General features: G+C 46.0%; 1 protein-coding gene across 1 annotated transcript in view; it reads right to left on the reverse strand.

Moving 5' to 3' along the window:
* Positions 1 to 15205, reverse strand: part of PAFAH1B1 (platelet activating factor acetylhydrolase 1b regulatory subunit 1) — a 29519-nt gene extending 14314 nt beyond the window's left edge. The window contains exon 1 of the mRNA XM_027751617.2: positions 15078 to 15205. The gene's annotated coding sequence lies outside the window, so the exon portion shown is untranslated. The remainder of the gene's footprint in view (positions 1 to 15077) is intronic.
* Between the last annotated feature and the right edge of the window lie 87 nt (positions 15206 to 15292).

The raw sequence follows: 15292 nt of genomic DNA on the forward strand, positions 1-15292 counted from the left end.
CAGCATTCTCAGTGCACAACCTGCTTCAACTTGGCAGCTTCAACCTCTGCCACAGCGACATCACCAAACACACACTGGCAGCACTGCCTTTGCTCCCCACACTGCAGGGACCTTGTGTGAGCACCATGGGAAGTGCTGACATGGCACTTCTTGCACACCTGGCAGGTGCCTGTACAGAACTCATCATTCACTCCAGCCGTTCAGCAAGTTTGGTCAACCATCCTTCAGCAGCGAGATAAACTGAACAGGACACATGCAGAGGCTCAGAGAGAGCAGGTGGGTCTGTAACTCCCCACCGAGTGCTCCCACTGCCCCTCACCTCTGCCCCTCCCTACACACACAGGACACAGAGCTCACCAGCACAGCTCAATAACAACTTTGGTAAGGAGCCTTTCTTAAACAATAGCCTTTCTGAAAAAAATAAAGAAAATACTGAGCTTGTATCATTAATGACTACTTATCCATCACAGGGGATCAGAGGCTTGTTTCTAAACCTATCTAGGCTCTGATGTCTGCTTCAAAATGAGCTTAAGCTGAAAGTTGCTTGTATTCCACTCTGCTGGTGGATTTTCCACATCAAATGCTGCACACCGTAATACTCCCCTGCAAGCTAGTTAGGACAGGAGCACTCTAAACAGGCAAAACTTTACTTAATCAGTCTAACCTCTTCCCCAACAGCTATTTCAGAAACAATTCAGATGAAAACTAGAGCACAGGCCGCATCCTTTCAGAGAACAGAAGCAAACATTCACTTACTCTTGCCTCGTACCTAATTCCTGCCAGGTAAAGAGACAACTGGTTTTCCACAGATGCCCCGTGCTCAGCACACACTCAGAGTATCACACAGCCATTAATGGAAATTTAGTTCATCTAAAAGGATCCCATCCCGCAGTGCTGAGAAGTGCCCTGCAGAGAGCGCTGCTGGCGGACACCCCGCGGAAACGGGCACGGGCAGAGGAACGAGCCCAGGCACTTCTTCAGACACAGCAGCACTGCTGGGAGTGCCAGAGAGCAGAACACAGACAGCAACTGCCAAAATCCGCCTCTAGTACCGCCAGGGTAAAACCTGAAGGTGGGGTTTCTATTATGAATCACCACTGTGCAGTGGATGTCCAGTAAATCCAGTGCACTGACTCCGGTAAAAATCTCAGTATCTCATCAATTTTGATGTGGTATCTAGGAGATGCAACTATAGCACTTGTCTAAAAATAACAGCAACTGTGTTTGTAAGGCCATCCTTGACATGTCACCTAGTTAGAAATACATTTTCCCTCTCAAATATAAAGTAACCCCAAATTTCTCCAGTATCCCTGACACTTCCCAAACCTGGGCTGCTCCATGTTTTAACTGAATTGTCAGTGAGAACCAATCTTAGTACTAGATAAATTGCAACAGCTACAGGGCAAGGCAGCTACTCCTGCTATTAGCAAATTATAGCTGAGCCACAAGACACCAATCACTTGATCTACACTATCTCACTCCTCTGAAAAGTAGCTGTTCCAAGCACCCTGCTTAGTATTCCTGACTTTTTAACTACAAAGCCACCTGAAAAGAAGGCCAAGTATTTTTAGGGCAGTCTCCTTCATACACACCCCAGATAAAAACAGAACAGAATGAAAACAAACAAAACCAATCACAAACAAAAAAAACCCCACTCAAGCAAAAATGTCCAAACCCCAAAAGCCCAAAAGGACCAACATTAATTACACACATGAGCCATCATGTGTACTGCCTTTTCTTTAGCTGCAGCAGACTTTGTGACATACAGACTTCAGCAGAGCAAGACTAACCAGTTCTCCTCCATCACCTATCAGGGCGCCCAGTCCCCAGTGCATTCCCCACACACTGCTCAGCCACCAGAGGCAGCAAGGGGAACAAAACCAGCTCACTGAGAACCACCACCTGTTCATTACATCTTGCCCGAAACCGGTTACTTTAGTATCAGCAGCTTATTGTGACTGAGGCAGTGTCAAGAGTGTCACAACTTTTTTGAAAGAAAAGATGTCTTTGCATGAAAATTTTACTTTGTTCTGTATTAAATACAGGAAAAAGCAGACTGAACTTATATAGAGCTATCCATGAATAACAGCTACTAATTAAGTGTAAACCAGAACGTGCCTTTTATTAATAGATCCACTTACACTCCTCCAAGCTGTAGTTTCTAACTTAAAACCTGTTTGATTCCCTATCAATAGTCTGCACATATAAAGCACTGAGTGGCAAACCTCTGCATAGGGACAATCTTGCAACAACAGAGGGCTACAGGTGTTTTCAGCAAGATCAGGTGTCTTTGTAAGTTGTTTAAAATTGGGAGCTAGACCTGGCTGAATGTCTGACACCAGAATAGGTACAACACATCCAACTGTCACCTCTCACTCCTCCCGGCAGCACAGGACCTGCACAGTTTTCTAACAACACAAACCATTCCTGACCTAAACACAATATCCTCCTCAACAGACAACTGCACCTCATCCCAACTGCCCACCTGTCCACTCAGCTACAGATCAGCTTTTATACTTAGGACTGGTAGAAATGTCTAAACAATAAGGATACAAGACCTACCTCATCCTTAAGTGCTGTAGGACTGAAGAGTGGCATACTAAAGCATAATCTAAAAAAAAGATTCATTTAAAAAGAGACAGCCAAAAATCATCACAGGTCAGAACGTTTTGCTGCACAAGCTTCTGAAACACACAGAAGTATTGATGAAGAGCAACAAACTGAGCAGAAATACTCAAAAAGCTGAAGAATTCTCTCCTGTAAGGGAAGGTGGAAAAGCACAGTGCAGGTTCTTCTGACCTTCTCACTGGGGGAAAAAAAAAAAAAAAAAAAAAAAAAGCAAGGCCCTCTGTCTCTTTACATCTAACCATCCCCTCCCATCTTCCTAAACTGGGATTCAGAGATTCCTGAGCTTCACTGCACCAGCCTGTCACTGGAACCAGCTGCCCTGGCCACAAGCCTCGCCCCACTGAGGACATGCTCACTGCCACTGCAGCGCTCCGAGCCTGTGCTGGTCCTGCCCCACAGCCGGTCCCACCTGGGAAGCACACCCACACCCCACACCCCACACACCCACTCCCCACACACCCACTCCCCACACACCCACTCCCCACACACCCACTCCCCACACACCCACTCCCCACACACCCACTCCCCACACACCCCCCTTCTGCAGCCAGCTGCTGGCAGGGCACCCAGCCAGCCTCACAGCACGCTGGCAGTGGGCATCGCTGCCCTGGTGTGGGCAGGAACAGCCTCTGCCTGAGGGTGACTAAGAGAGAGGATCTGACAGACAGCTGCTGCCTCCTGGCTTCAAACACTGGGTCCTTCCAGTGATGGGTATCAGTGTGGTTGAAGTGCTTCCTAGATCACTGGAAAACTTCGCAATAACTTAATGAGAGACCTGCTAACCATTCATAAATGCACCACCAGCAAACTGAAACAGGTTCAGCTCCATTTGTTAGCTGAGACAGCTCTACAGGAGGTATCCAAGCACAATAGCTACGCACACAGTCACAGCAATGAGGTAGCGAGAAAATAATCACTTTGAGGCAAGAGATTGTCAGAATTTCCTGCAGTTCATGATATATCATGCCAATAAATGATACAACTTGGCCTGCAGGTACTTCTATGACAGTGTTCATATTGCTTCAGGAGACATTTAAATATTACTTTCCATAAGTATTCACCAAATATAATTGAGAAGCAGATTATGGAATCAAATTAACTCAGGAGCATTTTACTACCAACTTGCCAAAAATACCTGTTCATTTACCTGAACTGGCACCAAGCAAGAGCAAAGTTACTCAAATTAAAATTCCTAAAAGTGCCCATTCTGTACACATTAAAAAATAAATCTAGTCTGTAAATTCCTTCAGAGTTCCTTATGGTTTTACTTAGCAGAGTACACTGGATAGTAAACAGCACCAAAATTTGGTTTGAATACCTATGTCTGGCAAAGACACTGGGCCCTGAATTGGACATTTAGTTTTTATTTATTTCAAGCAAATCATCTACCCTGCAAAACTACCATAAGACTAAACACACTTGAGGCCAGAAGTTTTTAGAATCAAACCCAGCCCATTTTCTTAGTTCTAACTGCTAAAATAGTGTCTAACTGCTAAAGTAGTGTATCTGGACATAACCCTTGACTTATTGACTCCTGTTGTTAATTACTGCAGAAACACCCACAGATATCACAGCTCACCCAAATATATCAGCAGGATGAAAGTTGTTATTTTGCCAGATTGCCCAAAGCCCTTAATTTCCTATTGCCATGGCTTTGTTTGGCAGCTGTAGTAACTCAGTGCTCCAGCTTTAACCGTGGGTTTGCCTGTACGTAGCAGGGCCACCACCACCCAGCTGCTTCCAAGAAACACACACATTGCACTGGGACATAACTGAAGCCATAAACACGGAGGTCCAAGTAAACCATTAACTACTAGTTACTAACTCATGGTATAAATTATACCTTTGGTGAGATGCTACATTTGTCCCTGCAAGGAATTGGTTCGGTCAGGGATTAGCTCCTAGAAGGAATGAGGGCTTTTGCCCTTCAAACACCTTCCGGGGGTCGCAGCAGGGGAAGGCACCGCACTCGGTGCTGACCAGCTGCCAGCACCCACCAACTCAGCATTTAACTTCTCCACTCAACATGAGCCATCAAGAGGCTGTTTCACATAAAGTTCTTATGACGCCCATCCAAATCCAAGCATTTTCATAAATGTATCCCAAGGTACCAAACTCTGCCATCGCAACCAACCTATGCATCTTCTGCAGGATTTTATCAGTAAGTTCGGTTCGAGGTTCTCCACTGTCTCTCCTTTGCTCCCATCAAGTGTGTCAAAAATACTCTTAGGGACCAACACCATAAACAAATCCCTGAAACGGTTCAAGTGACTAACAACGCCCATTTGTGCTCTTCAGAAAAAGTCCCAGTAAAAGCCACTCCCAAGTGAGCTATGATCCACCCGACCTGCAGTGAGATCCCTGCTCCCCTTCCCTCAGGAGTGACGGCGGCACAGCAAATCCAGCTGTGCCAACGCCTCAGTCACCGGCTGTGCTCTGCTACCACAGCAAAGAAGTGTAAGAAAACCAACACGAGCACCATTGCAGTGCCACACAGAGAGCACAAAGCCACTGCAAGGTCATGGTGAACCACTGCTCCTCACAGACATGTGCTGGTTCTAACCAGAGTTTTCAAGTCACCTCAGTAAAGCTGCAGAGAAATATGAAGATGTGTTACACTGTAAGACCTTCATAAATTTCAGAAGTTCCATTTCACAGGCTTCTCACAGCCTGAGTTACTCTGATTACTTAAGCCAGGGCTCCTTTCACCAAGAAAATCCTCATCAGCACCACAATGAGAGTGTCTCACCACTGGAACTCCAGGCTCAAAATCTTCATCATTCCAGTAATTTCAGTCCTCAAACCTACAGAAACATTTGCTTACCAGCTATTACAAAAAACTGTCAGTCAGCCTTAGTATGTCCTTAAGCACTTTTCCTACCTCCCATAAGTCTCACAAGCACATCTGTCCCTCCTGTATTTTATTATTTTTCTCTTACCTTTTGAATTTTTATGAGTTAAACAAAGAAAATCAGTTTCAACCTCACTCCGTGGTTCACGGCTCAAGGTTCTCCACTGAAACAGCAGTGAACTGGTCCACACACCAGCACCACCAGCCTGGCTTCACTCTGCTGCTGTTGTCCAGCAACCACATCTGGTAGTGCACATCTCAAATACATCCATGGCTCCTCCAGGAACTTAACAGTAAATTAATTCAATTTCTGCAGTTTTTACGACCGTTGCTTAGGCTCCATAAACAGTCTTCCCTACAAAAACACAAGCTACGTACACTAAACACGTAACTGTAGCTAATTATATTCAAAATTAGAAGAGATACATGGCATCAATTACAGAGCCAATGCATCAGCAGATACAGAACACACCAGCACCATGGAGCTCTGAAAGCTCAGCAAAGCTGTGAACTGCTGTGCTTCAGGAACTGTACATTTTTGCCTTTTTTTGCAGAATCCTAATACTTTTAATAAACTCAGCTACAAGACCATTTTTTTCCTAAGTATTATTGCAACAACATTCTAAATAATATTATACAAGAACATTTATTGAAGGAGACAAAATGTGAGGTCACATTCTCAGACTGCCAGCTCAGGCACACCTAATATGAGGCACTTGGGCCTTAAGAAAGCACGTGAGCCATCATCAACACCAGAAACACACGAGCAAGTTCACATTTGTGAAATCAATTAGTTTTGGATTACTCGCATTTAGGTTCAAACTTAAATCTTTATTTGCAATCATTTAAAATTTCAACAACTCGTGTAAAACTCAAAAGCTTTTGGAGTGTCCAGCACACGCTACCACCTTTCAAGTGGATTGTCTAACACATTCTACTGACCTTAAAGGGTTTTTAGCCTGAAAGAAAACTCCTCGAGTCTACTTCTGAATTGTTAATAAATCCAAAATCCTACTTCAATTAGCTCCCTCTCTTCAGGTAACTTTACAAACCCAGTGAAAGGCCTGTCACTTATTAAGACCAAGGCCACCAAAAAGACCAACTGAACTGATACAATCAGAATTAAATTCCACAATTTTTAAAGCTGAGAAGATCCATTTGTGCATTAATAAAGGAGAAACTCTTGTTGCATTGTCTCTTGCTACATGGCTGGCACAGGAGATCCTTACAAACTTCTTTGACAGTGTATCTTGTTTCATAACATATTAACAAGAGGACTTAAAGTGGTTATTTCGGAGTATTCCCAGGCAGTAAGAGCTTACAGTCCTTATGGATGAACTAGACTGCAAGAATTGTTCTCTTACACCTATGGATTATGTTGCTAAATTCTAGCAAGCATATAATAACACATCCTTTTAATTTAAACTAATTTTTAATGGCCTGATTTTGTTTTAAACCCCATAAGCAAAAAGCTGCTTTATCAAACTCAAGACACAGAATAGGACGACTCTTGGCACAGATGTACTCAAAACCAGATTCCACAGGACTGAAGTAATATCCATGCTTCTTGGGCAAAACTATTAGGACCCAAAAAGGTTCCTAGAAATCTGTCTCTATCTGTTGATAGGAAAGAAAAACAGTAACAAGTAAAATAAAACATCAAGTTCCTTTCCTTTCCCGCCTCCATCTCGCCCCCCCAGTACAGCAGTAAAGCTCATCCACAGCACAATCAGCAGGGCACAGCCAGGCAGCTGCTCTTAGTGCAGCAAACAGACCTTATCCTAGAAAATATTGGAATCCATCACCTGCTAAGCCGGCAGGGATGAGTCGGAGAATACAAGAAAGCTACTCATTTATGAGCTGGGTTAATCTTTTTTCCACTTTTCAGCCTACATCAGTAAAGCTGGCTGAGGGATTACGACTGAGTGAGCTCCAACAACTATCTGATTCAGGAAAAACAAAACAAGAAGCAAATCTGATCTGAATTACAACTCTGAGCCTTATTTTTAATTCATATGTTTAGTAAGCCTTTTATTCTGCAATTAAGGAAGTCTCAAAATGCCTGCAGGTCAACACTTTGCCTGATGTATCAATGTAGCATCCAGAGTACACCATTCTGTGCAGTGTTTGTAATAACTCACCAAAAACATTTCCCAGTCAAAGGCTTATCAAAGGAAATATAATTTTAACACAAAAAAGGTGAAAAATTCTATGCCTGTTTTCTTCTCCATTTCACCTACTTTTACAGCTTTTGCTACAAAGCTGATACAGTAGTTGAGTTCTGAAAATAATTCAACACCAAATCCACGGGGAACTAGAAAGCAAGCCATAGCAGATCAGATACAGTGCCTGTGTTCTGAACACTTGGAATGCAGGCTGTAATTGCATCTAAAATGTAAAGCTACGGAATGTCACCAACATGCTATAAACCAGGAGCAAGCTGGCTGCTCCACTTGCACGCTGCCTAAAGAAACACCTGTGCGTTTCCACATCCACTCCTATGCCTGTCTACGTTTCCACATCAGCTCAAGCTGTCCTCAGCATTTAGCACATCACTGGCAGTCACTACCCACCTTCAGGATTATAAAACAACAAAAGACATTTCTGGTCTCATTACCCTCCCAGGCACCAACACTACATGACTTTGAGGCATCTGGACCAAATTTGCTTGGAAAATATTTTTGGGGGGGAAAAGAAGTCTTTAAATGAATTCAGTCTTGACATTTGCCCTCCGTGTATCGCTTCGGTTTTGCAATTCTGATAGAGTAATTCTCAGGAGAAACATCTCGAGCACAATCACATCACTTCATTTTAGAGCCTTTGAGCTTCCTCCAGGTCAGAACTCCAGTTAGCAGTGCAGTCTACATGCAGGCTTTGGTAGAAAACAAGGGAAAACATCCTTCTTCTAACCTGCCTGTTCAGTTCTGTGTGAAAATGCAAGTAAATTTAGCTACCAATGAAGGAACAGCCTGGAAAAATGCAAACTGCAGTAGAAAATAAACCTCTAATTGTGTGAAAAGGTTTTCGACATGGCCTTCTCCCCAGTGCTGCTCAGTGTGTTGTGCCAGAACAGGCCAGCGAGCAGGGTTAGTGTCACGGGCTCGGTGTTCCACACTGCTACTGACTCTGCTCAGAGGAAGCACAGCAGGGTTAGCTGCACCACTGCAGCAGGGGCTTTTCCAGTATCATTACTGCTAGGGCAAACAACACATACACATTTTGGGGTAGCAATTCTAGACCACTTATTTAAGCTACTTTCTCTTGGCCACTAAGAGAAGAGTGCCTGTACTCACTTGTGTTGGTCACCAGTCACACACTGGATTTGAACTTTGTTCTTCTCAGTTCTTCCCCCTATACCTCTCTGGCTTGAAGAATTAAGTAATAGACTTACACATGTAAAGGAGGTCACAGGACTATATCCAAATTTAAATAATTCAATCATTAAACCACTTGTAATACTGAAAATGTGATATTAACAAAAATGACTGTTAACTGATTAAATTTATATACGAAAAATATCTGGAAGGAAACTTAAAGGAACACTTCTGTTAACACCTTAGAAACAGAAGAAGGTCAAAACCACAAAAGAAATCCAAACAAGAACTCAGACAGAACTTCTGCTCGTCAATCCTGAGAACACTGTTAGTCCCTTAGCCATTTTCAAAGCTCGTTGACCAAAAATGGCTTCACTTGCCCAGAGGAAAAAAAAAATCCAACCCAAAACCTAAAAGCTAATCATAGTCGTCATATAGAATATCTTACTCTGCTACAGGGAACAGAACTCAACCTTTCATGACACACAAAAGTAATGAAATCAGGGTTCTGGTAGAAGGTGTCTCATTTTTCTTATGACCCAGCTTCACCTACTACACTCCTGTCTCTAAAACAGAGCTGAAGGTGAGAGAGAACCTTCTACCAATGCTGATTTAATAGACACCATCTGTTTAAAATACATATACACATTAATGACATCCTTTTAATAGACTACAAAGACACAAGCATTTAAACACACCAAATTCTTTATCTAATCTCTTTCTTCACCCCAAAAAGCAGGTGAATACAGCACAAGACAAACTGCCAAGGTTGTTTCTTTATGGAAGAACCAGTCATTTATCTGCAGCAAACAGGCTAAATGCTTCCAGCTGATTTTCCTCTAGTCTTAAAGAAGGATAAACTTAACACCTTTGCTTTAGCATTAAGCAGAAAAACAAGGCAGAGGCAATCTCGGGGGGAGAGACGGGGGACCACTTGTCTAATTAAACCAGAAGAACTTATGGTTTGTGGAGCACAACAGGAACAATTAACACACATACAAGAAGGAGGGCGTAAATAATCTCAGTCATGAAGGCCCCTGTGCCATCCCAGATGCAAACCAGTACAGCATCATGCCACAGAGCCTGTCACCCCCAGCCTTACCTCACAGGAGGTGTGACAGCTGAGTCACCATCCAGCCCCGAGAACAAGAGGTGCCTCTGAACAGCCCTTCGACCAACTCCCTCAGCAGAGACCTACTTAACAAGGATCCACGGAAATTACAGGGCAGCCATGGCTGCAGCACCACCTGCAAACCTCAACTACCACACACTGCCCACCACTGGAAATACCTTCTCAAGGCTGCAGCATCAAAAACATCAGGTAAGTCTTCCAGAATCAACAGAATCACAATGACAAAGATGTATTTATTACATTTATTTAATCACAATCCTTATCCTAAGTCCACAAGCAGCCAAGCCAAGCCAAGCTGCAGGGCTCACTCAGAAGCAGTACCAGTAAGGAGGAAATGATGAAAATACTTCTAAATGTGTTAACTAACAGGTACTTTGAATTAATAATGTTGATTTTTTTATTTAGTTATACATGCATCAGTGCTCTAGGTACTGCTCAGTGTGACAATGCTGTGCACATGATTAGCTTTGAAAGGACTGTATGCTTATAGTCCTGAGGAAATGGAGCTCAGCATACACTTATTTTGTAAGTAACATTTTTTCTTTGAAATTTCCTGACAGTACATGCCAGCACCAAGTGAAACGATAGGTGGCTTCCATGACACTGAACTAAAAGCAAGAGAGCCTAAGTCACACCTACCTAATCCCTTAAAGAGAGAGTAGAAGGTTAAAAAAAACAAAAAACCCACAAGCTTTTAAATTGGCTGAATGAGACAAGCATTGCCTCATCCAGTCCTGCCTCAAGGAGTATTGAGAAGAAAAGGCCCTTCTTTAAACTGAGATAAGATACAAGTTAGCAATACACATCTGTTGGGCCAACCTGCAGCACCCAACATCGCCAGGGTAAAACTGCAACTCAACTGCTCACCAGCTACAATCCTGCTTCTTGCCAATGTTTCTAAGATGTAATACTCATCAGCAGGTCTCAAAACATGGCAGGAATGAGGAAAAGCTTTGCTCTAAAATTACTGTAATACACAAACCCAGCCATTTAACACAACCTGAGCTCGGGACCCCAGCACTAAGCTGCCATGCCACAGCTCCCCTCCAGCCCCGCTCTGCACCTCAGTGGTGGCACAGTCCTGCCCACAGTGCTGCCACGTGCGCTCCGCCAGCGTGGACAGCAGTCACAGAAGGAATTCTGAACAAACACCTTTATGTACTTGAAAATTAATTTTAAACAGGTCACGATTGTATCCTACTGTAAATGCTTATTTTTAAAAACTTAAATTGAAGCGTAGCCTATTCTGTCAGGCAGATGAAAAGACAAAGCAACATCACCCATGAATAAAACTCCCCAAAACCACACTGGGAGCACCATTCCCTTGTGTCAGCTCCCGAGAAAGTCCCTGCACCCTGCGAGGCTTCACCAATGCAATATGTTTTTAGTAGTCATCTGCCAATGATATTTAAGCTCTTATAAAAGGAGAAAGAGGAGCCCAGTTGTAACGTCATTGACAGATCTGCGAGTATGGACAATGTGTAACTTACTACTTCTCTGTAACAACCCTTGCAGGAGAACCCCAGAATCATTCTGATCAACACACACGGTTCTGATCCTTGGGAAAGATCTTCAACTGCCACCACAAATCACATGTTACAGGCTGGAAACTCCCCCACACCCTACAGGAAATCTGAAACTATTATCTATTAAGAATAATTAGCAATTTCTATTGTCCTCTTGATTTCCTAAATTTAGGCCTAAGCAGCTCTTATTTTCAGCCTGAGAAGTATTTCAATGCTCACTTCACGGATGTTTCAGCTGCCCTCCCAATCTTTGCCTTTAGTTTAGAAAATGGGCCTGAAGTTCACCAAAGTAGGAGAGAGCTGCCTGAACCTGAACTATTCCAGTGCTGCTCCCCTTTGTACCACAGTAATTCCAGCCCTCTGGTTCAGGAATACAGGGCAGATACAGAGGGTTGTAAATAAACTTATAAACATACTGAGCTACCCTGAGGTAGCAGGGACCAGCTATTGTTTGCCCATAATATTCTACAAGAGGGTACAAACACATTATAATTAATGATGGAAGCTGGTTATGGAGTTCTTGATGCAAGACACAGTTACTCCAGCTGGACAAGGCAATCGGCAGATGCTGATTCAAGAGCTGTCCCATCCACAGCAAGTTGGATAGACAGAAGTTGGTGAGCAGACAAAGGAGCCCCCAGGCTGGGAGGAGCACAGGAGACAGGACAGGCACAGGAGTCAGCAGGACACACAGGGCAGAGCTTGCATGCAGCCAGAAGGGGAAGTGTTGATGCCTTTTGCTTCTGTAGAACCCAAATGAACAAGTTACTCCTGTACAGAAAGGGACTGCCATCATTTCAAGGGCAAAAATCACCCAAAACCATAAGGAGGCAAGTGTTTTATTGAGTTCTTCACTGGTCTTAGCCTGAATCCGTGTTGACTCGGACATTTGGCACACACATCCACTGAATCCTGGAACATCTACTCCAGGTGAATGGACTAGACAGAGCTTACACAGAAGCCACTGCCCCTTATTTTAATTCTGGGCATATTAAACCAAACACAGTCTCCTCTGTGGCCATCTCCCACCACAAACTGGACTCCAGAACCGAGACCCCCACGAAAAAGCAAAAACTCAACCTGCTTCAGAATCATCCATATTCGGTGTTGTACTTGCTCCAATCAACACTGAATTCAGGTGGGAATGCCATGGGGAACATGGGGAACAGGAGAGCAGTTCCACAAGCAGCCCTTCCTAGGTGCTTCCTCCCATCCCTATTGTATTCCCCAAACCCTTTGTTCTAATGCCTTTCCTACACAACTTTCAGCAGCAGTGTCACCCCCACGATGCAGTAGGGGGACAGCAATGCTCTTACAGAGCCACAGTGCTCAAAAGGGCTTCCAAAATCCTGAGATGTTATTTTACAGGAACTTGGCACATGAAGAAGGGCAATGCAATCCAGTCTGTACACTGACAGCAGTCACTCCACTGTAGTCACCAGAGATACCAGGGATTGTCTTTTCCTGTGTGCCCACCCATAATCTGGTCTGTCCAAGAAGTTCCATGGAAAAATAACAGCAAGAAGCCACAATACAGGGGTTTCTCTAGATTTCAGAGAATCTTGTGTGCAAAACACCCGCACAAAAATTATAATTCTTATCTAAAGCGTAAATAAAATAAATTCAACAAGTGAATAAGTGGATAAATTGAAGCAGTTATCAGACAAAAAAAATCCGGCTTTGCAACAGTGACTGGTCACTTCTCACTGCCAGACAAATCAAGATCCACCCTGCAGAAAAACCAGCCTCAAAACAGAACGCGAGATTTGTTTCATTTCCGAAGGTTCCTGCACCATTAGATTCCTCCCTAAAGAAGAGACTTCATTGTTACGGCAATTAGTATTCCTCCACCCCGGCAAAGGGAGGAAAAAAAAAAGCTCTGAAAGGGTAATCGAGCCATTTCGCAGCTTTGCCTCCTTACTCCACCCAGTCTCTTCCCTGCTCAATGGCTGCTCACAGCATCCACAAACATAGGAACAGCAACAGAAACACAGAAAAACGAGATCCCCGAGAACAAGCCGGAAATTTGCAACGCATCTTTCAGTTTAAAAATATTTTCTTTGTTTAGTTCCCTAACATAATTTTCCTATTTAACAAAATGACTCTAAGGGAAAATAACATTCTGACAGCAGACCCTCCCTCTCCCGAAAACCAGCCGAATGCTGCACAATCATTTACAAAATGATCATCACTGAACGGAGGTTCTTTAACCACCACCTCCTAATGGCATGAACAATACTGTCATAGGAACATACAATTAAAAGAATCACCACAAAAATACGTAATTCAGCCAGGTCAGTATGCCCAAACATTTATTTATAGTAAAATAGTGCTTATTAAAGATTTTTAATACAGCTTAGATTAACCTTCCCCCCTCCCTGGTAAGTAATTCATTATAAAAGGACTTGACCTGCACCAACCAAGCCCACTGCTGCAGCACTGCCGGCGAGGAAATGGTTCCAGTGATACCATGGCAAAGAAAGGGAAGGTGTCACATTATTATTGGTATTAAAGGTCAAGTTTAATTGCCTCCGCCTTAAACAGAAAACAATAAAAAAAAAATCTCATGCCCACAGAACTGAGCAAACCCCAAACTTTCCAAGGGAGGCACCACTCCCACCCCCCAACTTCCATCAAAGCCCTGCCTGCGTATAACCTCCTGCCGAAACAAAACCTCGGGAGTAACAATAAATACAAGATTTTAGCAAACTCGATTGCTACTAAAAGGTTTCCGAGGGAAGCCCGTGCACCTCCAGCCGTCCAGGCAGCGGTATGACCCCCAGAAGGAGAGCAGACCTCCCTCGCCCGTTTTACTGCAGCTGGTTCTGAAGGCATGAGCCACCTCCTATCGCTGCTGCCCTGCTGAGCACTGCAGGAAAACGGGGGATGCGAGGCAAATTCTGAAACAACACCTACTCCTTCCCCTGGATTATCAATTCTCGCCCTGCTTTCGGTGCCGCGGCCGCGCTGGCGAATTGGGCCATCGCCCGACCCCCGGCCCTGCCACGGCAGAGGGGCACGGGGGGAACCCCCGGGAGGAACCGGGGAGGGATGCTCGGGGTCCCCTCGGCGCACACGCCGGGCCCCTCGCCCCGACGGCTTTTTTACGGCTGTTCGCCACGGCCCGTACCCTTCTCCCGGTATTTGCTAAGTCACGGGAGGGGCGGCGCGGCCCGCGGGGGGGACACGGGCCCGGCGGGGGCTCCGCGCCCGCCCCGCCGCTCCCGCCGGGCCCTGTTTTCCTGCAGAGTCACGGCGGGAGCGGGGCCCGGGCCCGCGGGCAGCGGGGAGGCCGCGCCCCGGCCCCCAGAGCCCTCCTGAGCCCGGCCCGGTGGGGGGGACACCGGGCCGGCCCCCCCGACCCCCGCCCCGCCCGGTCCCTCCTCACCAACGGGCGCGGCCGCCATTTTGAGAGCGAGCAGAGAGAGGGAGGGGGAGCGGGGCGAGGGCGGGGAGCGCAGGGGAGGGGGAGAGCGGAGCCGAGAGCGCCGGCCGCTGGGGCCGCGGGCCGGGACGGCCCCGCGGGGCCGGGGGGGGCGGCGGGCCCGGCCTTACCGAGCCCCGCCGGCGGCGCCGCCGCCTCGCTGCGCCGCGCGGGGCCGGCGCCGCCCGCCCGTCCCACTCACCGGCGCGGCGCGGGGTCCCGGTGCGGGGTGGCGGTGCCGGTGCGGGGTGGCGGTGCCGGCGCGGGGGTCCCGGTGCGCGGTGCCGGCGCTGGGCGGGCGCTCCGCTCGCTCCGCGCTGTCAGAGGCGCCGCGGCCGCCGGGAGGGAGGGCGGGAGCGGCGCGGCCGCCGCGGCGCTGCGCATGCGCGGCCGGGGGCGGGGACGGCCGCCCGCCGC

Source organism: Pipra filicauda, unplaced genomic scaffold, assembly GCF_003945595.2.
Source record: "Pipra filicauda isolate LSUMZ 115617 unplaced genomic scaffold, ASM394559v2 scaffold120_size2142806_pilon, whole genome shotgun sequence".
Lineage (NCBI taxonomy): Eukaryota > Metazoa > Chordata > Aves > Passeriformes > Pipridae > Pipra > Pipra filicauda.